Source organism: Peromyscus leucopus, chromosome 9 (genome assembly GCF_004664715.2).
Source record: "Peromyscus leucopus breed LL Stock chromosome 9, UCI_PerLeu_2.1, whole genome shotgun sequence".
NCBI classification, from domain to species: Eukaryota; Metazoa; Chordata; class Mammalia; order Rodentia; family Cricetidae; genus Peromyscus; species Peromyscus leucopus.
The window spans coordinates 82956077-82983738 of NC_051070.1; the positions used below are offsets into that span (position 1 = coordinate 82956077).

At 46.5% G+C, this 27662-nt stretch overlaps 1 pseudogene; it reads right to left on the minus strand.

The window, feature by feature from the left end:
* LOC114686592 overlaps window positions 1–27662 on the minus strand; it is a 40096-nt pseudogene that overhangs the window by 1132 nt on the left and 11302 nt on the right.

Sequence of the window (27662 nt, forward strand, 5' to 3'; positions counted from 1 at the left end):
CAAGGACAAAGAGAGACTTCTGTGTGTGGAGGTTCCGATGCTGCCATTTCTGTCAGTGCATATGCAGGAGAGGACAGGACAGACAGACAGACTAGGACAGGAAGGCAGAGGGCAGCATCAGGGACACAGCAGGGCATCCTGAGAGACCCTCAGAAATAAGGCATCTTCCTCATCCTAACTGTCTGTCCTGCCCTTCACACAGAGGTCCCCTGAGGACAAGCCATGTCTCCCCCAGACTGGAGAACCCCGAGGATCTGGCCCTCCTGGGAATGAGGCATATTTAAGCCACAGCACTCAGAGGACATGCATTCCATGGATGTGTGACCGGCCCACTTTCCCAGGTTTTCTGCAGCGCCTGCGGAAACATCCAGGGCACAGTGGTGCTTTCCTGCACTGGAGCGTAAGGTCGAGCCTAGGGCCTCCTTGTTAGCCCGTGTACTTTGGACAGACTTGATTCTGAGACTCCCCAGGGAGCAGCCCGAGCTTTCCCAGCTGACTCTCCCTCCATTCCTCATTCTCCCCTGCTTTGTGGAGGGGCAGGATGGTGTGTGTGTGTGTGTGTGTGTGTGTGTGTGTGTGTGTGTGTGCGCGCGCGCGCGCGCGTGCGCGCGTGTACATACGTCAGAAGACAATCTCATTCCTCAGGCACTGTCCACCGTGTATGGACTTTGAGCCACGACGTCAAACTAGGCTAGGCTGTCTCTTCCTTCCCAGGGCTGGGATTACACCCCCACACCCCCAAGCTGAGCTATTTTGTACCTGGGTGTTAGGAATGAAATGCAACCCCTTTACCTACTGATTTGGCTCCCCAGTCTCTGCTCTGCTCTGCTTCCAACAGCTAAAAGTTTCTTCTACTCACCTCTCACTCACTTCCTAGGCCCAAGGGGTCTGCCAGGTGCTCAGGAGACCTGGGCTCCAGGGTAACCTGCGCCCTTCCCAGAGTGTGCGGCCAGGCAAATCTCTGATGTTGTTGTCAGATTTTCATCCTCGATCCGAGGAGTGTAGTTCAAAGACTGCCCCCTACCCCCAAGCAGTGGATCCCTTTCTTCAAAGAGGTTTATTTTTCCTAAGACAATGTCTCTCTGTAGCCCAGGTTGGCCTTGAGCTCAAGATTCCCCTGCGTCATCCACCAAGTGCTATCTTCAAAGGAAACCCGAAATAGCTCAAAATAACCAGGCAGGGCGGAGCAGGCATGTAACCCCAGCCTGTGGGGAGACTGAAGCAGAAGGATCGTTAAAAGTTCAAGGGCGGCCTGGTCTACATAGGGAATTCTAGACTTCAGAACAAAGAACCTTCTCAAAGGAGGAAGAGGAGGGGAGGGAGGGAGAGAAAAAGTAGAGGGGGGCAAAAGAAAAGAGGAGCGGAAGGAAGCTGCTCACAACACAGCCTCTGAGGATGGGGTCCTCTGAGGAGCAGGCAGAAGACAGGTGCCCAGTCCGTTCCCTCGCGGGTTCCCGATGCCCCCCGGAGCCCAGTGAGCGGCCCTACAGGGTCCGTTCTCTCCTGGTTTAGATCTAAAGCTTCCAGGAAGGGACAATGGTGGATGAGAAGCTCTCCGTGAGCGCGGTGCCCGGGAATAGAGAGCATGGTCCATGCTGGATGGAGCTCCAGGGCTTTTGAGCTGGAGCTCAATGTGGTGTTGGAGGGACCCAGCGATGGAGGCGACTCCTCGAGCATCAAGCCTGGCTCAGGAAACTAAGGGAAGACGACAGTGAGCCAGTCACTGTCAAAGGCTGAGGCGCCTCTGAGTGGAAGGGCAGGATCTGGGAAGGGGCCAGGGAGGTTGGGACATGTAGGAATATCCCCCTGAAGCCGAGTCTCCAGGCTCACCTCCATAGACCTCAAGCCAGGCAGCGGCATACCATCACGGGGCGCCACTGCCCCCTTGTGGTCACATCCACAGCGAAGCACCGTTTTCTGTCTCTCCCTGGGTTGGTGCTCTTTGGTTGGAGCCAGAACAGGAGAACTAGGGATATTTCTGTCCCTAACTTGATTATCCTCCTCAAGGCAGTTTCTTTCAAGACCTAGACCCAAATTCCTCATGGATGCAGTCATAGTTCTCCAGCATCCTGAAGAGTTGTGTGTGTGTGTGTGTGTGTGTGTGTGTGTGTGTGTGTGTTTCTGTGTTCAGGCAGGCACTATAAGTGAGGCATGGAACATTCAGGAACTCTTACTCTTATGGTAAGAGCTTTGGATCTCCCTGGTGCCTAGTGAAATATTGGTTTCTCTTTGGAACCTAGACGTCAGCAAACAGGCTCATTTGAAAGAGTCTTTCATTTGCAACATCACCACCTTGTGGCATTACTCATCAATTACAGGCTAAACAGGAAGGGTTCCCTACAGAGCTTGTGCCCCATGCTTTCCTGCCAGGTTCTTCTCTTTAACCTAACCCAGTGGTTCTCAGCCTTCCTAATGCTGGGACCCTTTAATACAGTTCTTCATGCTGTGGTGACCCTCCCCCACCATAAGCTGTTTCCATTGCTACTTCATGACTGTAATTTTGCTACTGCTATGAATCATAATATAAATATACGATAAACAGGAGATCTGCTATACAACCCTGGTGGGGTCACGACCCAGAGGCTGAGAACCACTGCTCTAAGGTCTTAGGAGGTAACCACAGGTCACTTCCAAGCATCTTCTTGTAGTGCACAGAGGTCTCCCACCCATTTCAAGTCCAAAATGGGCAATGTTAGGTGTTAACGCTTACGCTTCTAGAACTCTTCCTTCCAAACGGCTTTTGTTTCCAACTTCAGAGTCAAAAGTGTTTTCAACATGGGATCCAAGGAAGGTCTTGAGGGGTCTTTTGTGAAAATACATGAACGGCTGAAATGTGTACCCATCCAGTCCTTTGGTTAGATTCCAAAAGACATCTGTGACTCCAAGAAATTACAGAAATCTCTATTCTGAAGTGACATGGACCCACGCTCACCAGAGGGATGGGAAGGGGCTTATTTAGTCTAAAGAACTCTAAAGAGACATAGACACAGTGGAGATTATATAATACTCCCTCAAAAGGGTGAAGATTGGGTCCCTCTACTTTGCTTCCCTGTACTTACAATTTATTGTATTTGATTGGTAGATTGTGTGTGTGTGTGTGTGTGTGTGTGTGTGTGTGTGTGTGTGTGCACCAGAGCACATGAGAGGAGGCCAGAGGACAATTTTCAGGAGTTGATTATCTCCTTCCATCATGTGGGTCTCTGAGGTCGAATTCAGGTCTTGAAGATTGGCGGCAGCATCTTTATTGAAAAAGCCATCTCTGGGCATAGCGGGCCTGCTTCCCTGCTCTTGACGCTGCCCACCCCCAGACTTCTCCCCACCCCCACCACAGGAATACAAAGAAAATTCAAACTTCCTCAGCAGATGAGTGACCATCTGTCCTTCCAATAGTTTATGGAGGAAAGGAAGGATTTTATAGCCACCCAGAGAGACTGATTAATCCAAATTAGCCAGAGGTGAAGGAATCAGGTGATTTGAGATAACACTGTTTAATAAAAAAACGACCTCCTTATTTGTCTCCAGGTCAGGTGTCGGGGCTGGCTTGAGAAGGTGATGAATGGGTTAGCTTTGCCTTAGGGAAAAGTGCCTGCTCGATTGCTCTTTATGAGGCCAAGTACAAACCTACCTTTTTTCTCTAATTGTCTGGTCCTTCTCTCCAAGTCGGGCCTGCAGGGCTTTCTTTCCACATTCCTCTGGAATTGAATGTCATTTAAGCAAACTAACTAGACTGTATTTCATGACGCTTTCTTCTCCTACACCATACCCAGCGACCAGCGGTTTGGAGGTCTTCTTGTTTTGTTCCTTCACAGGACTTTATTTATTATCCACCTGCTGAGGATGTTGCCCATCACTCTGTCTCCTCTCTTCTTTCCTTATGTAAATGTCTCCTCACATCCTATGGCGAGCCAGGCCTTTGATGGGGAGCTCAGGGCCTGGGGGCTGGGGAGATGGCCAGTAGGTAGAGTGTTTCTCTTGCAAGCAGAAGGACCTGGATTCAGATCCCCGGCACCCATGTGAAGACTGTGGTGAAACATGTCTGTAACCCCAGCACAGAGGTGGACACAGGTGGATTCCTGGAGCTCAGTAGCAGGTCAAGTCTGGTCAATCTGGTCAGTCTGGTCAGTCTGGCTGAACCAGCAAGCTGATGGAGAGATCCTGTCTCAGAAAGTATAGTGGAGAGTGACTGAAATGTCAACATTTAGCCTCTGCACATACCCGTGCTCACATATGCATCCACACACATGAACAGTACATCCATATCACACACATACATACCCCACCAAGCTCGAGAACTTTCTCGGAAATCCCTAGCCAGGGTGTTCAGGGACAATTGTACGGGTTGTTCACCGCACAAAAGTGCCTCGCTGCCACTGTGCTGGCCACACTCTGGAGTGTGTGTGTGTGTGTGTGTGTGTGTGTGTGTGTGTGTGTGTGTGTTGAGGGAATGTTCATTAGGAAGAAAGGTAACTTTGTCTACCTGTAAAAAGACACCTGATGGATCAGAAATAACACCATCTCCAAATCCCAAAATTTTGCTTTCTTTCTTTTTCTTTTTTCTTTTTTCCAAGACAGGGTTTCTCTGTGTAGCTCTGCCTGTCCTGGAGCTCACTTTGTGGACCAGGCTGGCCTCGAACTCACAGAGATCCTCCTTTCTCTGCTTCCCAAGTGCTGGGATTAAAGGCGTGTGCCACCACCGCCTGGCTTATCCTACTTTCTTATAGCACCCAGGACCACCAGCTCAGGGGTGGCACCACCCACTGTGAGCTGGGTCCTCCCACATCAACCAGCAAAAAAGAAAATGCATCACAGCCTTGCCCATAGGCCAGTCTTGTAGGGACATTTTTCTAAATCTTCCTAAATGACTCTAGCCTGTGTCTAGTTGACATAAAACCTAGACTGCACAGAGTGTGGGTGCGAAGATCTATGGAACCCTTTCATTTTGGATGCTCTATGCTGGTACTTGGCAGATTTAGTTGACACTGGTCCTTTGGGAAAGCAGAAGCTGTGCAGGGTGAGAGGTGGGGTTAGCTAAGGCTCTCATCATCTCTAAAGACAAGCCTCTTTGGCGAACACCCTTCCCTTCAACCCAAGTCAAGGTATTTATACATTCCACCCCAGAGAGCAGCCACCATTGTGCTATCTCAGAGGCCATGGGTACGGACAGCCCCCCTGCAGCCTTGCAGCACGGAGAAGCTGGTGTGCACATGTAGGCAGATCCACCCACTGCCTTGACACGAACATTACCCAGGCCATAAAAAGTAATGAGTTTCCTCCTGCCAGCCCCCCACCTTGTCAGGGATGGTAGGTGTTTGGCTAATCAGAGCCGTGGTGGCTCAAATGGGAAGCAGAGGATCACTATAAATATTAGATCAAATTGACCTTGGGCCCAAACTGACCTAGCCACAGGCAAGGCATTGAGACAGGGATGGTGGAGCTGTCGTGCTGGAGCTAGGAAGAGGCAATGGCTCTGTTAGGGAGTCATTTTTCTGTGGACTCTGCCTTGTGGACATGAGTAGGCAGGCTGAGAATTTGGTTCTTTTGGAATCCCCCCTCCCATCTGCCTGACTTCTGTTATTTTCCAAACTCAGCTCTTTGCTAAGAACATTGGCGATGACCTGCAATTCAGAAACCTAAGAGTAAACTGGAAATGAACTGCAAAGTTGGAAAACCTTGTTGTGGGCCCCTCATCACTTATCTATCTACCCACCTGTCCATCCACTCACCTATCCATCCATCCATCCACCCACCCACCCACCCACCCACCCACCCATCCATCCATCCATCCATCCATCCATCCATCCATCCATCCATCCATCCATCCATCCATCCATTTGTTTAAAAAGTTTACTAGCCGGGCGGTGGTGGCCCACGCCTTTAATCCCAGCACCCGGGAGGCAGAGCCAGGTGGATCTCTGTGAGTTCAAGGCCAGCCTGGTCTCCAAAGCGAGTTCCAGGAAAGGCGCAAAGCTACACAGAGAAACCCTGTCTTGAAAAACCAAAAAAAAAAAAAAGTTTACTGTCTTAAACCAGTGCTGTGCTGAGCACTCAGTTTGATTGAGAGGAGCCTTGTCACTCAGTTTATACGGTCACTAAGGAGCAAAGCTTATATTCTGAAGCTGCAGATAACGTCAGTGCCTTGGTGTAGGGACATGGGATAGGCTAAAAATAAGAGCTGAGGTCAGGAGAGATGGCTCAACAGTTAAGAGCACGTGCTCTTCCGAGTTTGGGTACCAACGCCCATGACCAGCAGCTGCCAGCTGCCAATAACTCTAAGATGCAAAGTAAACTCCCGTTTTATTTGGAAGCATACAAGATATCCAAAAGGATCCACTCATTTTCGTGATTGCTAATTGATGTAGGAGGAGTCAGCCCACTGTGGGTGGCACCATTACTAGGCAGGTGGTCTTGGGCAATGATTCACACTAGAAGACCAAGAGAAACCTCTGTCTTGTCCCAAAAGCCAACGGTGTGAGGCACAGAATCTGATAATAGGTAGAGGTACATGCATGGGCAGCAACGCGGTAAGATCCAGTGGGAGGCATGATTTTAGATCAAGAAACCAAGATTCTAAAAGATTGATATTTATGGAATGTCTGATACATCATTATTCCTGGAGACAGAGTCGGGAAACTTCTCGGTAGGGAAGAGAAGCCCCAGAAGATATCTGTGAGGAAAGGAAGTCTTTCAGGTGGCTACAGGTGAAGAGGGGTCAACCACTCAGGGAGGTGTCATCTTCTTGGTGAAATTATACAGACACTCCTACATCATCCATCATGGTCGAGGAATCCAGAGGTAGGTAGAGAATGACTGATTGATCCTTCTCTTAAAGAGAAAGGACTCCAGAAAGGGGTGGGGTGCCTAATCTTGGTTGTCAACTTGACACACTTAGGAAGAGGGAACCTCAGTTAAAGTATTGCCTCTAACAGATTGACCTGTGGGGCATTTTCTTGATTGCTAATGGATGTGGGAGGGTCCAGCCCACTGTGGGCGGTGCCATCCCTAGGCAGGTGGGCCTGGGTGGGAGAAGGATGGCAGCCGGGCGGAAGTGAGAGAGGGGAACACTATATGGCATTCTTCTGTGACTTCTGCTTCGGTTCCTGCCTCCAGGTTCTTGCTTTGGGTCTCTGCCTTGGTGTCTTTGTAAAATGAAACTAACTCTTTTCTCTTCAAGTTGCTTTTGATCATAGTATTTTTGTCACAGCCACTGGAAGCTAACTAGAATGGGGGCGCAGGGCCAGGGATGACTTTCTGGGTGGGCAGCTTGGGTAGCTGCATGTGGCCCCATAGTCAGACAGCTTAGATTCATACTTGTTGTCATTTTGGAGAGACTGATCTCAGAAGAAAGGAGAAAGGGATATATTCTGTACTGCTCCTCACATTGTCCCCTGCTTTATGTAAGGGACACCATTTTTCATTTTGCATTGGGTCCAGCAAATTCTGTGGCTGGCCCTGGATAGATGTCAGCTCCAATTCTGGTAGGTACATGGGGGGAACATTCTGGACTCACAGATCTTTCTGGGGCAGGATTTGATGGCTGCGTCTTCTTGGAGTCAGGGCAGCAGTGTCTGAAGCATGGGCATTTTGGCTTTATTGCATTCTGTCCCCGGGCAGCTGGCCTCTCTCCACGTTTTTTTTTTTTTTTTTCTTCCGGCTGCAGTAGCTGTTACCTGCTGTCATGGACTGTTTGATTATCCAGAGCACTGTGGGTCTTATTAGATCTCAGTTTTGCCCCTGCAATTTATCCCCTGGTTCTTAAATTACCTGCTTTCCCTAGTAGAGAACTCTAGCCCTTTCCCTGGTCCCTGTCCTCCAACCCCTCCCCCCCCCCCCCCCAGCCTTTTTGCCTGTCTTAGCCTCTAAGACTCCTGGCTGCTTCTGCAGGGCCGTGTATCCTTTCACTAGGGAAGCTTTGATGAAACGCCATGCCCCACAGTGGTCAGCGTCCAGCTTCTTTCTTCTTCTTCCAGTTCATGCCTCCCTGACACCTCAGCCCTCACTTCAGAGTTGAAGAGGACTGGACTTTATTTTTAAATTTTTAAATCAGTCTTCATTTTGACCCCCAAGCAGCTAGTGTTTATCTTCTTTGATTTTCTTTCTTCTCTTCCTGACCATCATTTGTCCTGCCAGGGTCATCCTTCTGGACGACCATTCCATCCTGTTCGTGTGACAGACGGCCTTTCGCAGGACTCTCTGAAATTTCTGACAGAATTTGATTCATTCACTCATGCAGTTTTCTTCCTTTCATGCCAACTTAACTCTGGAATGTTCTTGAATGTAAGAGAATGTCGTCATCACCATCTCTTTGCTTAGCTTATCTCAGCCAGGGAATTTCCTTCCCTCTGGAAATTTGTTTTATAAAATCACCAGTAAAACCATGTCGCCCTTTCTGCCGAGGTCTAACCTTGTGAGGTCTCTTCACATTTTATTTTTTTTCTTGGCCCCTCAGTAGCAAGCTCATCTTCCTGAGAGTTATTTCCAGTGGTCTGATTGTATCTTTAAGGCCAGATACTTCCTGAGGGAGATGTTTACTTCAAGTCCCGATCCCTCTAAAAGATAGCCTTGCTGCCTTGACATTCTGTTCTTGGGGGGATGCCTTTATATTTTGGTAACTTCGCCCTTAGGAAAATTGGAAAGATTTGTATAAACAGACACACCACCAACACCTCACCACTGTTCCCTGCTTTAATAGTTCATCGTTTCTCTTCAGATGTGATATGTACTTTTTGCCTGGAAAATCTGGAAGCTAGTCATAGAGGTATGGCAACACTTGCCTCCATATTCCCTTATGAAAGCCCAGTCACTAAGGTAAAAACACTGATATAAATAACCTCAAGGTCTAAAATACAACTGCTGTTAAAATATCTAGATTTGCCCCCAAGATGGACCTGACCATTTTTAATGATTTCTTGGTTTGTGCGCCCATGTGTACACACACGCTTGTGGACGGCAGAGTTCAGTCTTGGGGGTTGTCCTCGGGTGTCTTTCACGTTGTTTTGTTGTAGTTATTTAATTACTTCAATGCCTGGGCATGTGTGTGTCATAGCATTTAGAGGTCAAAGGGCAATTTGTGGGATTCAGGTTTGGCAGTCAGTGCCTCTCTCTGAGCAATCTCACCAGCCCCACCTTGTTTCTTGAGATAGGGTCTTTCATAGCCTGCACTGAGTGGCTAGGGTCTCCGGGAGGCAAGCGGGTCCCTGGGAGCCTCCACTTTCTGTCTTTTTGGCAGCAGGATTTCAAGTGCGCATCATCACAGCCAGCTGCTGCTGTTTCTCCTCCTCCTCCCCTCCTCCTCCTCTTCCTCCTCCTCCTTCTCCTCGTCCTCACCTCTGTGGATTCTGGGGACCGAACTCATGTCTTTATCCTGACACAGAAAGCATTTACCGGCTGAGCTATCTCTCTGGTTCTTTGATTCTTTCCTTTGAATTCTGAAAGATCATTTTAAACATCTGCACAGCCTGTTAGTTAGTCCCTTGATGTTTTCCACTCCCCTCAAGGGGAAGAAATTAGTAAATGCGTTACTTCCGAGCAGGCGGCACACACTCCACATACCCAGGGCTCCTGTGAAAACCAGGCAGAGGTCCAGCTCAGTCGGGGAGGGTTTGCCTAGCACACATAGAGCTCTGGGTTTGATCTTGAATGCTGCAAAACCAACCAACCAAGCAAGCATGGAAAAGAAAATCACAGAATTCCAGGCTAGCACCCCTTCCTCAGCAGTGTGGACAGTATCATCACAATTTGTCAGTTTGGGAACTCTTAATCTCCCCTCTGTCAGACATGGCTGCTTCTCTGCATTTATTTCTTGGCTGTCTTCTGTGGCATCTCCAAGCTCATGCACCACTACATTACCAGTCTTTTCCAGAACGTCTAAGCCCTCTCCAGGCATTTCCATTCTAACCATGGACTCATGATTTCTCCATGGACCAGCGTTGTTTGGGTGACTCTGTCATCTTGTGATTTGAGTGTCATTTGGGTTGAATTTGGTCTCACAATAGTTCTTCAAGAAGAACTCATGAGAATAATTTTCTTCAGATTCTTAAATGTTTGGATTTAAGCTGGGCGTGACGATACTTATAGTATAGTCTCAGCCCTCACTCAGGAGGCTGAGGCTCGAGGATCTGGAGTTCAAAGCCAGACTGGCCCACAGAGTGAGACCCACCAGGGTTATAAATGTGCACCACTGTGCCTCACATGTGCATCACATGGGTGCTGGAGATTGAACTCAGATTTAGGCTTCTCTTGATGTGGTGGTTTGAATGAAATGGCCCCCATAGGCCCATAGGCAGTGGCACTATTAGGAGGAGTGGCCTTGTTGGAGTAGGTGTGATGTTGGAGGAAATGTGTCACTGAGGGCAGGCTCTGAGGTCTCAGATGCTCAGACCTGGCCAGTGTATCTCAGTCTCTTCCTGCTACTTGTGGATCCAGATGTAGAACTCTCAGCTACCTCTCCAGCACCATGTCTGCCTGAGTGCTACCATGCTCCCCATCATGACAATAGTAGACTGAACCTCTAAACTGTAAGAGCCCCAATTGAATGTTTTCCATTGAATTCAATTGAAGATGTTGAATTGAAGACTCTTCAACGTCAATTGGAGAGATGCCATGATCATGACACCTCTTCACAGCAATAGAAACCCTAACTAAGACACTTGGCAAGCACATTACCAACTGAACCATTGCCTGGAATCCCTATTTCCCCTAATTCTTCAGATGGTTCTTATTCTTATCTTATACATTCACTACTCAACATCCAAGGAGGTACTTAGCATGATCTTGACTCTCTCTCTCTTTCTGTCTCATACTTTCCTCCCTTCCTCCTTCTCTTCTTAACTTTCACTGTAGGAATTGACTCACAGGATTGAAAGAATGGCAAGTCCATAATTTTTAAGGCAGGTCCATTGGCTGGAAATGTGAGCAGGAGTCAAAGCTGCCATCTCAAGTCTGGAGGCTAATTCCTTTTACCTCTGGTGAGCCTAGGATTTTATCTTAAAGCCTGAATTGATTGAAAAAAAAAAAGTCAAACTACATTATGGAAGACAATATGCTTCACCAAAAGTCTACTGATTTAAATGTTAATTATAATATATATATATATATATATATATATATATATATATATATATATATATACCTCATGATAACAGGTAGACTAACTAATTGAACCTCACAACCTATGTGAACTGGCATATTAACCAGCACAGAGCTTGAACCTTTTATATCACCATTCCTCAGTTTGTATCATCTGTAAAATGGGTCTGTTATTGGGCTTTCCTCTAAAGGTTGTTATGGAAACACAATTGGACCCACATATAAACTACATACTATTAGCACTAGGCAAATTGTAAGCATACAACAAACAGAAGCTGCTCTTGATTTATGTAGATAGTGTCTCAGAATCTAGCCCACTGTCTTCCATGAACTCCAGCCTCTCTCTGTCCGTGTTATAAATGATGGAGAGTTAAGAAAACAGGTGAACTCCTGGAAGCCCTTGCAGCTAGCATGACTTAGGCTGAGAAAGAAACAAAACAAAAACCAAAAAAAAAAAAAAAAACCCACCAAAAACCAAAAACCAAAACCAAAACCAAAACAAAACAAAACAAAAAAACCAACCAACCAAACAAAAAACCCATCAATGTTGGAAGAAGGGAGTAAACAAGACTAACTGAGCAGATATGGTTACCACAGCCAAGAGACTAGGTTCTGGCTACTGGTCATCACCTTTGTGGGCTCACACCAGGCTGACAGCAGCAGCTTGCAGCTTAGAGGTGTGATCTTGAACCATTAGCCTCAAAGTGAGCCCTGTAATTTAGTCCTCCTGTGGGCATCTCAGCCTTTTGTGAGGTTTAATTGCTAACTGGGCATGGTGGCTTATGTTTGTAAGCCAGAGTCTAGAGGCTGAGGTAGGGAGGCTGCTGTGAGTCTGAGGTCAGCCAGGGCTCTGGAATCTCTTTAACAGGAACTCTGAGAGAGACAAGATGTGAAGAGAGGTGCTGGCATGAACTAAGCAAGGATGAGAGGAAGTATCAACCAACAGCCAGCCAACTCCCAGCGACACAGGGCTCAGCACCAGCCACACTGGTTTTCTCGATTTGAATTGTCCACAGTGTGCACCAGATAGTTCTTCTAGATTGGGACTCTTGTGACCTCGGTGCCTTGCCTGTGGCTGTTGCTCAGCCCCAGGTTGGTGTCTGTCTCTTAGCAGCTATGGACCAGCCATCTTTTTATCACTTTGTAATTTTTATAGCTTTTAGCCCGTGGGTACATTTTAAAGGGACATCGTAAGCAAACAAATACATTTTTCAAATGAGGACATAGACTGCATATTCTTCATCATTAGACAGCCAGAGTGGCCTGGGATCCTACCCTGGACCACTCCTCATTATGCTCCTGTTTCAGGAGAGTGACCCGAGAGAGGAGTGTGTGACACTGTCCCTAGTGCTGTAGATGGACCATGGACAGGAGCTGGCTGGGCTGCTGGGTGTTGATTTCATAACAAGCCCCAAGTTGAGGGTTAAGAAAACAAGAAGAGATTGATAGCCCAGGAGACACGGAGACAGACAGCACGTGACTATGGAGGAAGGGAAGCACTTCTTTGGGACTGTTAACAGTTGTGGCGACCTGGCATAATGATGTACTCCTGTATCCTCAACACTGGAGGATGAAGCAGTAAGAGCTGTGAGTTCGAGGCCATCCTAGGCTATCTAGTGAATCAGAGGCCTTTCTGGGTTACAAAACAAGACTCTATTTCAAACAAGAACAATGTTAATTAGAATAAAGTAATATTAAAAATTAAAACAGGAACAAAAATCTAGACACAGCTTTGCCTTTATCAAGTGCTTACTATGTGCATGTCTCACGATTTTATTTTACCTTCCCTACAAAAAATAGGATTATTAATCTCATATTACTTATGAGAAGTAATTGAAGATTAAAGAGATTAGGAGACTTTTCTAGGCTCCTGGTAGGGCTTCATTTAAAGCCACAGGCTGTGGGACCCCAGCCTGATCCGTGAGGTGCTCAGTACAGGAAGCAACTGAAATCAGTTTGGAAGACAGTACGCTTTGAAGATTCTAGGTTATTCAAAGTGCATCTGAGTGTCTTCTTAGTCTGTCTTTTGTTATAGGACTTTCCAGAGCCTTCACTGTGGCTGCTGCTGTAGTTTGTGAGCCTCCAAAAATGGGAGCAATTTGTCAGTGCTTTGCAAACTTGGGTTACTAACACATTTCTCCAAGAGCATTTTGGGAAATCCCAACTTAGTTGGACACCAGTCAAGCTGAGAGTCTGACAGAATGGTGTATTGCGGAGCCATGTTGGCTCCTGTCCTGGACTGTGATGGCGGAACAGATATGTTTCCCAATTTTGAACCATTGGTGTCTCCAGTCTCATCTCTTCAGGAATTCTGAAAGTGGGAGGGGAAGCAGGTAGTGATTGTAGCAAAGGAGCTGGAAGACGGACCCGGCAGATCCGTTGGGAGAGTGCTCACCAAGCACTCATAAGGCCCTAGGTTCGATTCCCACTACTGCACAAGCTGGATGTGGTAGCAAATGCCTGTCATTCTGGCTCTTGGTAAGAGCAGATAGGAGGATGAGGAATTCTATCAAAAGGTGATCAAGGTTATCTTTGGCTACAGAGTAAGTTTGAGGCCAGCCTTGGCTACGTGAGACCATGTGGAGGAAAAAGGAGGAGAAGGAGAAGAGGAGAAAGGAAGAAGAGGAGCAGGAAAGAGGAGGAAGAGGGAGTGAAGGAGGAGGTGGAGGAGGAAGAGGAAAAGGAAGAAACACACATGGAGGGCTGGAGAGAGACCCACTGAGAGATGGCCTTGGAAGAAAAAGAAAGGGCCTTTGCTTTCCTGTAGTGTCTGGGCCCTTTCACGTATGCAGATGAAAGTTCATGGCTCCTTGCTCAAAAATCAAGAGAAACTACCACCATAGGAAGAAACCAGAAAGCTCTTTCCTTTCCTAGACACCCTTGAGCTGTCGTGGTTTTTTCGCATTTTAACACCCTACTCCTTGAAGATCACGGTGGTGACCCATGATTAGCTGCTGTTTGTATTCTGTGATGGCAGTTTGAAATGTAGGGCACTGATAATACACCAAGGGCAGGAACGTTCTGAGCATAGAGCTCACGGGAGTGGGCAAGTGGCATGTCCACTAAGCCAGCCCTGGCTGCAGGACAAGAACCTTGAACGGATTGTACAGTCTTCAAGCAGCTGGCTTTGGGCACTTTTCATGGAACTGCCAGGTGACTGACGTTTGCAGTGTCTCCTGCAGGAATTATGTACGTGCTTTGACCACTAGAGTGCACCTCTGCAAGGCTGTCAGGACCACTTCATTCACGAGAGGAGTCAGCAAGAAAAAGGGTTCCCTTACACTTCCTCAGCTGGAGATGTCACTGCTCCTAGTAAGGAAGCACTCCCCCATGCCAGAGCTGTGAGAGATTTCACAAACAGGTCTGAAAACAGCCTGGTACAGTCAGCAGGCAGAAGCCCAGATGTGGCTTCTTAGTGACAGAATTAAAGTGCCACTCTTTACCTAAGAGAGTGTGCTCTGGATTATGCTCATTGTTAACGATAAAGTTGGTTGGCTGATAGCTGGGCAAGAAGAGATTGACTAAGAGAATTCTGGGAAGAAGAAGGGCCGAGTCAGAGTTGCCAGCCAGACGCAGAGGAAGCAAGATGAGAATGCCGTACTGAGAAAAGGTACCAAGCCACAGGACTAAACATAGATAAGAATGATGGGTTAATTTAAGTGTGAGAGCTAGTTAGTGCAAGTCTGAGCTACCAGCCGAGCATTTATAATCATTACAAGCCTCTGTGTGATAATTTGGGAAGCAGCTTCCGGGTATTTGGGAGTTGCTGGTGGGACAGAGAACTTCCATTTACAAGAGTGTTTCTGTTTGTGTCTTCAATATCCCTCAAAGGGCAATATGCAGAAGGATTGGTCCCTACTGGGATGTGGTAGACCTTCTAAGAAGTGATGATTTGGGATGGAGAGAAGGACTTGGAGTAGAATTCAATTCAACTTAAGGGAATGAGAGTTTTTTGGTTTTTTTTCTTTTCTTTTTTTTTCTTTGTGTGTGTGTGTGTGTGTGTGTGTGTGTGTGTGTGTGTGTGTTGGTTTTGGTTTTGGTCAAAGAATAAAATAAGCAGAGAGAAGAATTCAAGACTCATTTCTAATTTGGCTCCAAGAATTGGATTTGTAAGTAATTCTAAACCAATGACACTGAGTATTTTAAGAATTGGCAACATCATTTCCATGGAGACCATAACAGTGAGTGTGCATACCTCCAGGACTCTGTTGTCATGTTTAAGTCAGAAAATGTTCTTGGAGCTTCTCTTTCTCTCTCTCTGCCTCTTCCCTCCTCGTGTGTGTGTGTGTGTGTGTGTGTGTGTGTGTGTGTGTGTGTGTGTGTGTATGAAGGCCAGAGGTGAATCTCAGATGCCATCTACCTTGTATCTTGAGATGGGGCCTCTCATTGTCCTGGAGCTTGCTAAGTAGGCTAGGCTGGCTGGTGCCCAGTGAGTCCCAGGGATCCACATGTCTCCACTTTCCCAGAGCTAGGATTACAAGCATGCTCCACCACTCCTGGCTTTTTTGTTTGTTTGTTTGTTTGTTTTGTTTTGTTTTGGTTTGGTTTTTCGAGACAAGGTTTCTCTGTGTAGCTTTGCACCTTTCCTGGAACTCGCTTTGTAGACCAGGCTGGCCTCGAACTCACAGAGATCCGCCTGCCTCTGCCTCCCAAGTGCTGGGATTAAAGGCGTGCGCTACCACCGCCCGGCAACTCCTGGCTTTTTAATGTGGCTTCTGGAGACCTAACAGGTTCTCATGCTTGTGAGGTAAACACTGTACTGACTGAGCTCTCACCCAGCCCGAGCAGGTTTCTTTAGGAACCAGGATCTTGGCATTAACAAGAAACCTGGAGTTTGTTATTCTAGACAGGTGACACCCTTCTCCAGAGATGAGCAGCTCCTTGCTCATATTCCCATGGTGACCTCCGTTGGAGCCTTGACTGAAGCTCGATTGCCTGATAGCCCAGCACAGAGCACCTAGAGCACATTGCTACCCCATTCTTTCCCATCTCGCTGTCTGACAGACCACCACCCCAACGTGAACAAAGGATTTTGTTTTTGTTTTTGTTTTAGAACTTTGTCTGTGTCAGACACCCAACAGTGTTCTTAGGCAGAGAATTATCACTCCATTCCACAGATTATAAGATCAGGGTGGAGAGATGACCAGTGGGCCAGTGGGTTAGTACACTGGTTGCTCTTGCAGAGGACCTGGGCTCAGTTCCCAGCAGCCACATGGTGGCTCACACCATCTGTTAACTCTGATTCCAGGGGATCTGATGCCCTCTTCTGGCCTCTGTGGGCACCTGCAGTTATGTGCACATATAGCCACATACGTAGACTTAGAAAAAAAAGAAACATCTCAGGATTTGAACATAGATCTGCTAACCTCCAGATCCCCTGTGTATAAGAATACCAGACCGTGTCTCCTTTTGTTCCAGCTTCTCCCCCTTCCCCTGGAGTTGCCCAGGAGCCCAGCATATGCATTCCCAGCACAGGGTACATTCCACTGAAACCCACCTCCCATCCAGCTGGTCACTTCCCCTCTTTCTGTGTTTATCAACACAAATAGCTTGTCCTCCTGCCATATTTGTTTTATCGGAGGCCTATCTTGACCCAAGCCCCCGAGGGCCCTGCCTCCATCCTGGAGGGCTTCCTCAACTTCCCCCTTCACACAGCCCCCAGCAGAGCCCATCTATAAATGCGTCACTCACTTGTTTACTGGCTTTTCCTGCCCGGCCCAGGGTTCCGCTGGCGGTTTCTTCCCGAGAGGTTCTCCTGAGGTGAGCTTTGATCTCCAGAGGGGAAGAGTGATGCTCAGAGTCAGTCAGCCTGTGACTCACCCTGTGAAAGAAACCAGAGAGGATGCTTGTGATCACTGCATCCTTCCTTTCCTAGGGTCAGGAGTGTGACAGAAACGGAAACCCCACAAGGCAGAGGTGACTGCCCCCGGACCTTTCTCCACGGGCTTAGGAGAATGAAATGTGAAAAGAATATGAAATCAGTGGGTGGACGCTGCACAAAAATCCAGAGTTAAATCTTAAAGTGTTTTGAGTTGTGTAGCTTTCTTGGGACAAGGCTGTTTGTGGAGACATTTGAATGTATATTGTGATCGGAGAACAGACCACAGAAGTTTCTAAAACTCTGTACAAAATACCATTCCATGAGGGAGCCACTTATTTGGGGCTTCTGGTGACATTTTGGTCCTCAGAACTCATAGGAATATATGAAAAGGCCACCCTAGCCAGAGACGTACATGCGCAATGGCAGCCAGGGTCCTGATGAGAAACATAAAAGGCCTTAATAACAGGCTACTTATAAGTGGGAGGGAATCACCTTGGTGGGCCAGGACTGTAATCCTACTTTCTCAGGGGTGAGGCAGAAGGATCTCAAGTTCAAAGCCTGTCTGGGTTACAGTGTGAGTTCAAGGCCAGCCTGGGAAACTTGGTAGGATTTTGTCTTAAAAATGAAAACCATGGCCAAGGAGATAGCGCAGCTCTAGTCTAGTCCTTAGCACCCACAGGAAATCCGGGTATGGTGGCATGAGCTTGTCATCCGGGTGCTGGGGAGGCAGAGACATGTACATTCCTGGGGCTCCACCAGCCGCCCAGCCTTTCCTGGTCAGCAAGTGCCATGTCCCAATGAGACCTCTCTCTCTCTCTGTTACATATATGTTCATGTATGTGTGCATACACATATGTCTGGAGACCAGACCTTAACCTTAGGTGTCACAAACTTTTTTTTTTTTACTGGCTTACTAGGTGTTTCAAGCAAGCACTGGCTCCATAGACCTGTTCCCCTTTTCCTATTTCCTCTGCCAGTAAAAAAAAAGTGTGCAACACATAAGTTAAGGTCTGGTCTCCAGACATATGTGTATGCACACATGCATGAATACATACGTGAGAGAGAGAGAGAGAGAGAGAGAGAGAGAGAGAGAGAGAGACATGCATGAATACATACGTGAGAGAGAGAGAGAGAGAGAGAGAGAGAGAGAGAGAGAGAGAGAGAGAGAGAGGTTGGATGCAGAGAAGAGACACTTCTATGAGACATTCCCAAACCTTTAGCACTGGCCTGCTGGCTGGAGCTCTATTGAAATTCTGTTGCCTCCAGACTGTGTCACTGAAAGACAGAGAATTCTCATGTCCCCTCTCTTATTTCTCCCTTTTCTACACAAATGTGTACATGTGCATGTTGATACGTGTGTGGGCACACGTGAGAGGAGAGGGTACGTGTTCCTGTGTGCATATGGAGACCCAAGGTTGATCTGAGAATTATACTCAATTGATCTTTCACTTCGTTAATTGAGGCTGGGTTTCAATCAAACCCAGAACTGGCCAAAATAGCTAGTCTCTCTAGCCAGCATGCTCTGGAGATCCTTAGTGTCCAATCTTCCCAGGCTGGAATTCCAGGTGGGATGTCACACCCTCCTGGCATTTACATGGATTCTGGCCTCTTTGGCTCCATGCTTGTGTTTCTAGCAAGCACTAGCTCCCTAGACCTGCACCCTCTTCTTATTCCCTCTGCTCAAAGCTCAGCTGGCACATAAGAACACTCCATTTCATGACTGAGCAAAGCAGCCTTGCTTTGGTGCCTGCATACATGCATACATGTTGCATTGTTAACTGTTCTGCACCAATAGTTAATTGCTCTATGTATAGAATACTTGAAACATATGCAGGTTGGAGATAGAGTCCACTTGGCCCTTGTATACTTGCTCTGTCAAGGAACAGAATATTACTATAAGGAACCTCTCGGAATAGATCTCTAATTCAAACTTCCAGCCTCTTCCCCAGACGGAAGCGGCATCTTGATGTTTGTGCTAATCCATAAACTGCAGCCTTACCACCTGTGCCCCAAACACCGTGGATTGAGAAGCACAAACACAGCTGAGCCTAAAGAGGTAGTGTTTTAATAAAAGTACTCAAAAGTGTGTGTGTGTGTGTGTGTGTGTGTGTGTGAGAGAGAGAGAGAGAGAGAGAGAGAGAGAGAGAGAGAGAGAGGAGAGAGAGAGAGAGAGAGAGAGAGAGAGAGAGAGAGAGAGAGAGAGAGAGGTGGTGGTGGTGGTGGTGGTGGACAACAAAGCCTCTGGGCAAACTGATTTCAGCTTCCTTAAGGATTTATAAGGACACCTTCTGGGGTAGCATATGAATATGGTCATAAGCAGGTCATCATAGTTGAGCATCTGGTAGGACTCTAGTGTAGGTCAGGAACTGAGAGTCTAGGGGTTAAATATAGACCCCAAAGCATGGCTCCATCTGTCCCCAACTTTTTTCTTTTAAGATTTATTTTTAAATTATGTGCGTGCTTGTATGTGTGGGTTTTTGCATGCGTATGCAGTGTCTATAGAGGCCAGAAGAGGCACCAGCTTCCCCGGAGCTGGAGCTTCCAAAGCTGTATACTGCCCAACATGGGTGCTGGCAACTTGAACCCAGGCGCTTTGCAAGCGCAATGGATGCTCATAAACCCCTAAGCTCTCTCTCCAGCCTCAGCTCAAACTTCATGCATCACTCAGCCCACTGTAAACTTCTGGAGCAGAGCAAAGCACTTCTGCGGGGTGAAATGAGATCCTCTGATGGACGGAAATCAAGCCAAAAGTTGAGAAAAGTGGCAGCCTTATCAGATAGACGGTGGCAAATCAAACCCTCTCAGCCAGACTCACCCAGGAATCCTGACCTCAGATCTGAAAAAACAGGTCGATAGCGGTAGGATCCTGGTGGTGACAGCGCTCCAAACATCTGCTCTGAGATCTTGACAACTTGACCTTTATGGTGTGGGCAGCTGCTCTCACCATTACCGTCCCCTGGGTATTTCTTTTATCCCTTCTGAGTTGAACTTGTGTATTCTGTATCTAATGACTGTCTAGTCCTTGATTTATCATCTGTTTGTTGTGGACGGCATCCTCCAGTCATTTCCTGAGGAAGGGTGCGAGAGGAAATTAACCTGTTAAGACTCTGGAAATCCAGAGCTATTGTTATTCTGTGGTGCTTGTCTAAGCACAGGGCTAAGTCAGGTGGATCCATTGTTCTGCTGGGGTTTTGAAGGCATTTTTCTATTTGTTTCTTGCTCCAGGGATTACCATTCTGAGTCTAGACATCTGATATTCTACCTGATCAGTGTAGAACTGCTTTGCTCCCTCCAATCTGGAATTATACAACACTGTATGCACCTTCTAAATTTTCTTCTGTGTTTTATTAAGCTAAGTACTTAGTGAGTTCTATTCTGGGAAAATTCACGCATTATTTCTAGGATATTTTTTCCTTCCTCCTCTTCCTACTCCCTCCTTCCCTTTCTCTGTCCCTATTTTCCAAACAAGGTCTCACTATGCAATCCTGGCTGTCCTGGAATTCACTGTAGACCAGGCTGGCCTTGAACTCACAGAGATCTGCCTGTTTCTGCCTCCCAAGTGCTGAGATTAAAGGTGTGTGCTGCCACATCTGGTTTCTCTCTCTCTCTCTTTCCCTTTCTCCCCTAAGCTTTTCCACCATTTTAGTATTTATCCTTCATGATTTGTCTTGCATTCTTTCAAATTTGTTTCCCCTTAGTTTCTTTCTAGATATTTTTGCTCTTGTGTGGGGTGGCAGTGGGCGGTGGTGAAAAGGAGGTGAGATTTCTCAACGCTCCGCCTTCTCAGTTAGAGCTTTTCATTTCTCCTTTCATGCTCAAGAGTTCTGAGTAGTCTTTGAATGCTCCTGTTAAGATATACCATCGTGGGGCTGGAGAGATGACGCAGTGGCTTAGGTGGATCGCTGCTCTTGCAGAGGACTTGAGTTTGGGTCCTAAGCACCCATGTTAGGTGACTTGTAACCTCCTGTAACTCTGCCTCCAGAAGGAATGGGCACCCTCTTTAGGCATCTGTGCTCACATCACACACACACACACACACACACACACACACACACACACACACACACTTAAAAATAAAAGTAATCTAGGTGTGGTGGTGTATGTCTTTAATCCTAGCACTCTGAAGGCAGGAAGATCTCTGTGAATTTAAGGCCAGCCTGGTCTACAAGGTGAGTTTCTCAACAGCCAGGACTATGTAAAGAGAGAGACTCTGTCTCAAAAACAAAACAAACCCCAAAATAAATAAAATAAAAATAAATTATCTTGCTGAATGTGATGGGGCAGACTTTTGAGCCTAGCACCTGGGAGGCAGAGGCATAAATCTCTGAGTTCTAGGCCAGCCTGGTCTACAGAGCTAATTTCAGGACAGCCAGGGCTACACAGAGAAACCTGTTTAGAAAAATGAAATAGAAGATATATTATCTTGTTCTTGTTCCATGGGTGTTCTTCATTCTCTTAAGAATACTAATTATAGGATTTTGTTTGGTGAAATTTTGCTTCCTTATATAGCCTTTGCTTTCGCCAAGTTTCCTTCTTCTATTTGATGTTTAGTTCCACTCTCCCATGTTAGAGCCTTGCCTCAGACACAAAACTTGGCTATATGCTCTTGACAATGAATGGGAAACTTTAAGATGGAACTGGAAGTCCTGAGCAGGTAGGTGGGAGCCTGTCAGCTTTGAGCTTCAAAGCAAGGTCACCTTGCTGGGCCTCAAGTTGAAAGGAGCACCTGATATCTTTAGGTGCTATTATCCAGGTGGTCAGAGTACCCAGTGAACGATTTTTCCCGTATCTTACCGTGCGGTAAGGGACTAGATGCTAAGGTCCTAGGACCTGGGAGAAAAGGGCAAACAAATGAAGGATCCCTCAGAATCAAGTTTATTTCATACGTTGTTTCTATGAGAGCCACAAGAATGGGAGGTGGGAGGGGAACTGTTAGGCCACGCCTACAAGATGTGTTGCCGTGTTAGACACTAGGTTTTCCCTCATGCAGCAGAAGACTGAGTTTACTGTGGTGGTGTAAGGACTTGTGTGCTTCTTTTTCTTACCAACACAACAGTGCACACCTTGCCTTAGCTCATTTACCATTCCCAAGATGCCAGCATGTTAAGCACTGGGGAGTTACTGGAGAGAGGACCATCTCTTAGTTTATCAGTTAAGTAAATGATATCCAGAGACATTAAATTAACTGACTGAGGCCTGACAGTCGTGAAGAAGCATAGTTGGGCTTCAGATCCTATTTGGTTTCAAAGCTTTGCATAGTTGTTGTTGTTGTTGTTGTTGTTTGTGGTGGTGGTGGTGGTGGTGGTGGTGTGTGTGTGTGTGTGTGTGTGTGTGTGTGTGTGTGAGACCAGGTCTCACTATGTAGTCCTGGATGACCTAGAACTCCATATGCAGACAGGCTGGCCTCAAACTCACAGAGATCCACCTGCCTCCCTGTCTCCCAACTGAAAGTTGGGACTAAAGCTGTATGCTACCACGCTGGACCCTAAATGATGTAATTTTTTTCCTAGTAAGGAAATTCATGCTTATTATGCAGAGGTAGAAAATATGTAAATTTTCAGTTAAATGTTTAAAAAACAACCATCAGGCCACAAAAACCCTGGGCCATAATTTACAATTCATGGTAATGCCAATGTCTATTTGAGTCTCCCCTCGTGTAGCTCATTTATGTCGGTGAAGTTATCTCCAACTGCAGCTGGAATGCTATCTCCAACTGCTCAGCACCAAGCCAAGGGTGACAGGCATAGTCTGCTGGGTAGAGCGCTGCTGACTGAAAGGGGGCGGGGACGGTGCAGAGAAGCCACTCAGCACCATGGAGAGTTCCTGAGCAGCTCTGGCTGGGAGCTCTTGCACATTCTGAACTGCTGCCCCTCTGTGTCATATTAAGAGAGCACACACAGCTGGGTTTTGGGGCTTGGGGGTAGTCTTTCTCTGTCTCTGGGGATTGATTTCCTGACTCCATTCAAAGAGCTCCGTGGGAGTGGACACGGTTCTCACTACTAGTGCCTTTTCTCACACAGCTTTCCTCACTCCCCCCTAAGCTGGGAATGCTTGGCTGTTCATATTTACTCTTTAATCTATTTGATCATTAACTTTTTCTAAAAGCTTTCTGAGCTCTATTGACCTTCACCCTCAATAACCCTCCACCATTCCTCTGCATCTCTCTTGACATCCTATGTACCACATTAGGTTATAATCATCTGATTAGGTTATAATCATCTGATTGTTCTAACTAGCCTACAAATCAGCCTACAAATTTCTCAAGTCAGGGACAGTGTCTCAGTTTTCTTTGGTTCTAGTAAGAGCTCATCAAATAATATAAAAAAATTAGACAAGGTCAGGTCTGGAGCGATGGCTCAGCAGTCAAAAGCACATGCTGCTGTTGCGGAGGTCCTGGGTTTGGTTCCCAGCATCCAGATCAGGCAACTCACAACCAACTGTAACTCCAGCTCCTGACCTCTGTGGGGACCCGAATATGTGTGCTACACATGCCGCCTCACACACGAAGAAATAACAAATAAATCTTTGAAAGTACGCTTTCGTTAAACAAGGCCTAGGAAGATGGCTTGATGGCTGAAGTACTTCTGTACAAGTATGAGGATCTGAGTTCAGATCCCAAATAACTGCATATAAATTGGATGGAGCAGTATGTACCTGTGATTCCAGTGCCATGGGGTAGAGACAGGCAGATCCCAGAGATTGGTGGCCAGATAGGCCTCCAATCAGTTCAAGAGTCACGAGAGACTGTTGAGCCCAACTGGTTCATTTGATCTCAGATGAGAAAACTGAGACAGTGGGGTGAGGGTATGTCACCCTCTTGTAGAGTCAGGGTATGAGAATGAGCTGTGGCTCCCTTTTCCACATACTGCACTGGGTTGACATTATTACTTAGCCACCTCCTTCTCCAGATGGTACAAGAACAGAACTTATTTTAATGCCCTTCATCCCAGGCCCATTAGTCAGGTTGGAGGTCAAGGATGACATTGTCCACAGTAGTGAAAGGTGCTGAAGGCATGTACGAGACTATCTTCCTCTTACCTTCCCATCAGGATCTTCTCTAGAAAGACATGCTGCAACAGAGGGCCGAGTGAGGAGGATTCTCCCCATGGCTCCTTTTTGAATAATCCAACCTGCTTTGGGAAGCTAGAAGTCAGCCTGCACAAGAGTGAATTATTTTAAACAATTCTACATGAAAACTAATTAAGCCTCAGGAGTGGCCAGGTTGCCATGGGGGGGGGGGATTCACTCACATTGCTAAGGGAGCAGCATGATTCCTTCTTGGTTCAGGGATTAATTCAAGTTCCAAGGGAAGTTTGGGAACAAATGAGGTGGCTGTCTTCCTCTTCCGGTGCCTCCAATTCAGAGTGCCTCTGATTACAAAGCATTACAGGCCTCGCTGCTGCTGAATCACACCTGCCACTTGCCCAGTCATAATCTGGAGTCCTGGATGTCTCCCGTTTAGCTCTGTTGAGTTAGAAAAGCGAAATGACTCAGACACAGTAGAGAGTGAATCAACACGAAGTGGAAACAGAGTAAAAGGAACCTGTGTTATGGTGTGTTGAATAAAAGTGCCTTCCAATACATTTGGTGAATAGTCTCCAAGGAAACTGGCTGGATGTTTTAATCATTTATTGTCTATCACAAATGTCTGGCACTTATATGATTAGCCAGGAATGATACTTGTGGGTCCACCTGGGCTCTGAAATGATGTAAGAGGGGAAGCCAGTTTCTGCAGTGAAGCTCAACTTTGCTGAAATTTTCCTCCAAGCATCTTTGCTTGCTCCTGTGTTGACTGCCATCTACTTGAGAAGTGAAAGGATGTAGGGATAGCAAAGGAAATTGGGTGACAGAGCCCAATAAGGAAGAGCTATTTATTTATTCTTTCACACACACACACACACACACACACACACACACACACACACGCACACACACGCACACACACATGCACACACACCCATGCACACATGTGCGTGCAGCACTTGGAAGAAGTTTATATTCAGAATTTGAATTCAAATGATCTACATTTCCTTTCCTTCATTCTTTCTCTCCTTTCTTTCCTTCCTCCCTCCCTCCCTCTCCCTTCCTTCATCTTTCTTTCTTCCTTCCTTTCTCTTCTTTTATTTTTTCATTTCTATGTCTGTGTGTACATGTTTGTGGTGGTTTGAGTAAGGATGGTCCCCATAGGCTCATATGTCTGAATAGTTGTTCACCAGTTGGTGGAACTGTTTGGGAAGGATTGGGAGGTGTGGCCTTGTTGAAGGAGGTGTGGCCTTGTTGGAGGAGGTGTGTCACTGGGGGTGGGCTTTGAGATTTCAAAAGCTCAAGACATTCCCAGTTAGTGTACTCTTTCTCTGCCTCATGCTTGTGTAAAGCTGTGTAAGCTCTCAGTCGCTGCTCCAGTGTCATACCTGCCTGCCTGCCACTCTGGTCCCAGACATACTAATCATGAACTCTAACCCTTCGGAACTGTGAGACCCAAGTTAAATGCTTTCATTTATAAGTTTCCTTGGCCACGGTGTTTTGTCACAGCAAAAGAAAAGTAACTAAGATGGTGTTCTTGTCATTGCTGCTGTGTTAAGGTTAGAGGGTAAGTCAAGGGAGTCCATTGTTTACTTCCATCACATGGGTCCTGGGGATTGAACTCAGACCATCAGGTTTGGCAGCAAGCATCTTTACCCACGGAATCATCTCACAAGCCCCGGTTATATTTCTTTGCTGTCCTTCAGATTCTTTATCTATAAACTGGAGCCACTAATCTCTAGCTTGCCAAAGGAGTTTATAGGGAATGATGTATGCAGAGTTCACAGCTCACAAAGGCACCAAATAAGCATCCTACTATTACCATAGGGTTTAGTCTCTGCCTGGGCAACTTCTGAAGACAGAAAGCTTTGTCCAGGGAATTAGTGGACTCAGTCATGGGAGATTAATGGTTGAACTGAAGAAGCCTCTTCTCTCAAGGTCTAACCAAGGTCTAATGATTTTTTTCCAGACCCCTTCACGAGATGCACAGTGGTTGGCTTTGTGTAAATCCTTGAGGCTCAGCTAGGTTGAAGATTAGCTCACACCTTATGTGTTTAAGCTTCAAGAGAGTGGATCTGTCACTGAGCAGCTTGGAGAAAGTTTAAAGCTTTTTGGTCTTTGCAATAACATGGAGGATTAGAATTTAGAGAGAATATTAAACAAGAATCACACTACCTCTAATCCAAAGAGAGAAAAATTCTTTCACTGGGTGCAGGGGGCACAAGGTCCTTGTGTTTATGGGAAACTGGGAAAGTTAAACATGCAGGGCCACCTCTTCAAAGGAAGAGATATATAACCTGTTTTCCACCCAGAGGGCTGGGAATGGATGTAGTTCATAGCCTGGTGACCTCTGCTATCTGTACAGCCAGGCCACATCTGGCTCCCCCTTTTCCCTAGATCCTTATCCTGAGTATTGTTTCTCAGTCAATAAAATCCATCTTTATGGAAGAGGTTGTATGTACTTTGAAAAGAGTTTCAATGCAATCGTGTTTTAGCTTTGTTGTAAACATGGGACTGAGTTAATTATCATCAGGAAACTATTTCTCAAAAATTCGCTGTGCTTAAATATGCCTAAAATAAACTTCCTAGTGTGAAGACTCTAGAAGTTTGAACTAACAGTGACTACTGAGTTGTGTTGAACCAGATTTTCTTCTTGCCTCATGAGGACTGTTACTCTGCTGGCCCTGGTGTTTGCAGAGACCCTCCCCGACAACTAGAAAAGTTTAGTTGGTGGGTCTGTAAATGGAGGGTGATGATGGGTTATCATGGGGAGAGAACAGGGGTCACAACCAGCAGTCAGAATCACTGTAAGAATTTGCCACGTGTGGGTCCCCTCTGTCTAGGCTCCTGCAGAGGCCTCGGGATAGTGTTTCCTTTTCAAAAGTTAAATTTTTAGTGTGTGTGTGTGTGTGTGTGTGTGTGTGTGTGTGTGTGTGTGTGCACGTACACACATATTAGCCCATGGATGGCGGTCAGAGGGTCCCCTTCTTCCACTATGTGGTTCTTGGTGACTGAACTTGGGTTGTTAGGCACCTTTACCTGCCCAGCCATCTCACCACTGTGACCCCCACTTCAAGTTAAAGTGCCAAGGAGAACCAGCTCAACGGTAGCATGCTTGCCTGGCATCGTGTAAAGCCCTGTCTGTATTAGTTACTTGTGGGGTTATACGCGCACTGAATGTGGGGTCGGGCTGTGGGCCTTGTGTACATCCTACTTCAGAAATGAGTCTGTCAGATACGCTAAGCCTGTAGGCCGAAGATGATGCTCCAACATTGCAGAGAAACCTCAGGTGACTGTTCAGGCAGCTGGCTGTTTCTGTCATAACTCATTTTTTGGAAGTCACTTGTTTGTACTTCCTGTTTTACTAGGTAATATTATTTCCTTCTCGGGTCTCTGAGGGAGTTGAAGATTAGGTAGTTATAGTTACAGTTTTCCTTGTTACGCGTTCTTTCAGAAAAGAAACTCACTAAGAGGTGTTAAGTGTGTAAGTTGAAAGACATCATAAGATAGTGTAGATGTAACCAACTGTCTTATTAAATAAGAAACACAGAACCAATGTAAAAGAGAAAGCCAAGAGGTCAGAGCTCAGAGCTAAAATCTCACCCTTCCTCCTGTGCTGCTCCTAACTCTCCGAAAGAGACCTACTTCCTGTGTGTATGTCTTTACATAGTCTTTCTGTTCTGCCTTCTCATTGGTTGTAAACCCAAACACGTGACTGCCTCGTTACTGCCTG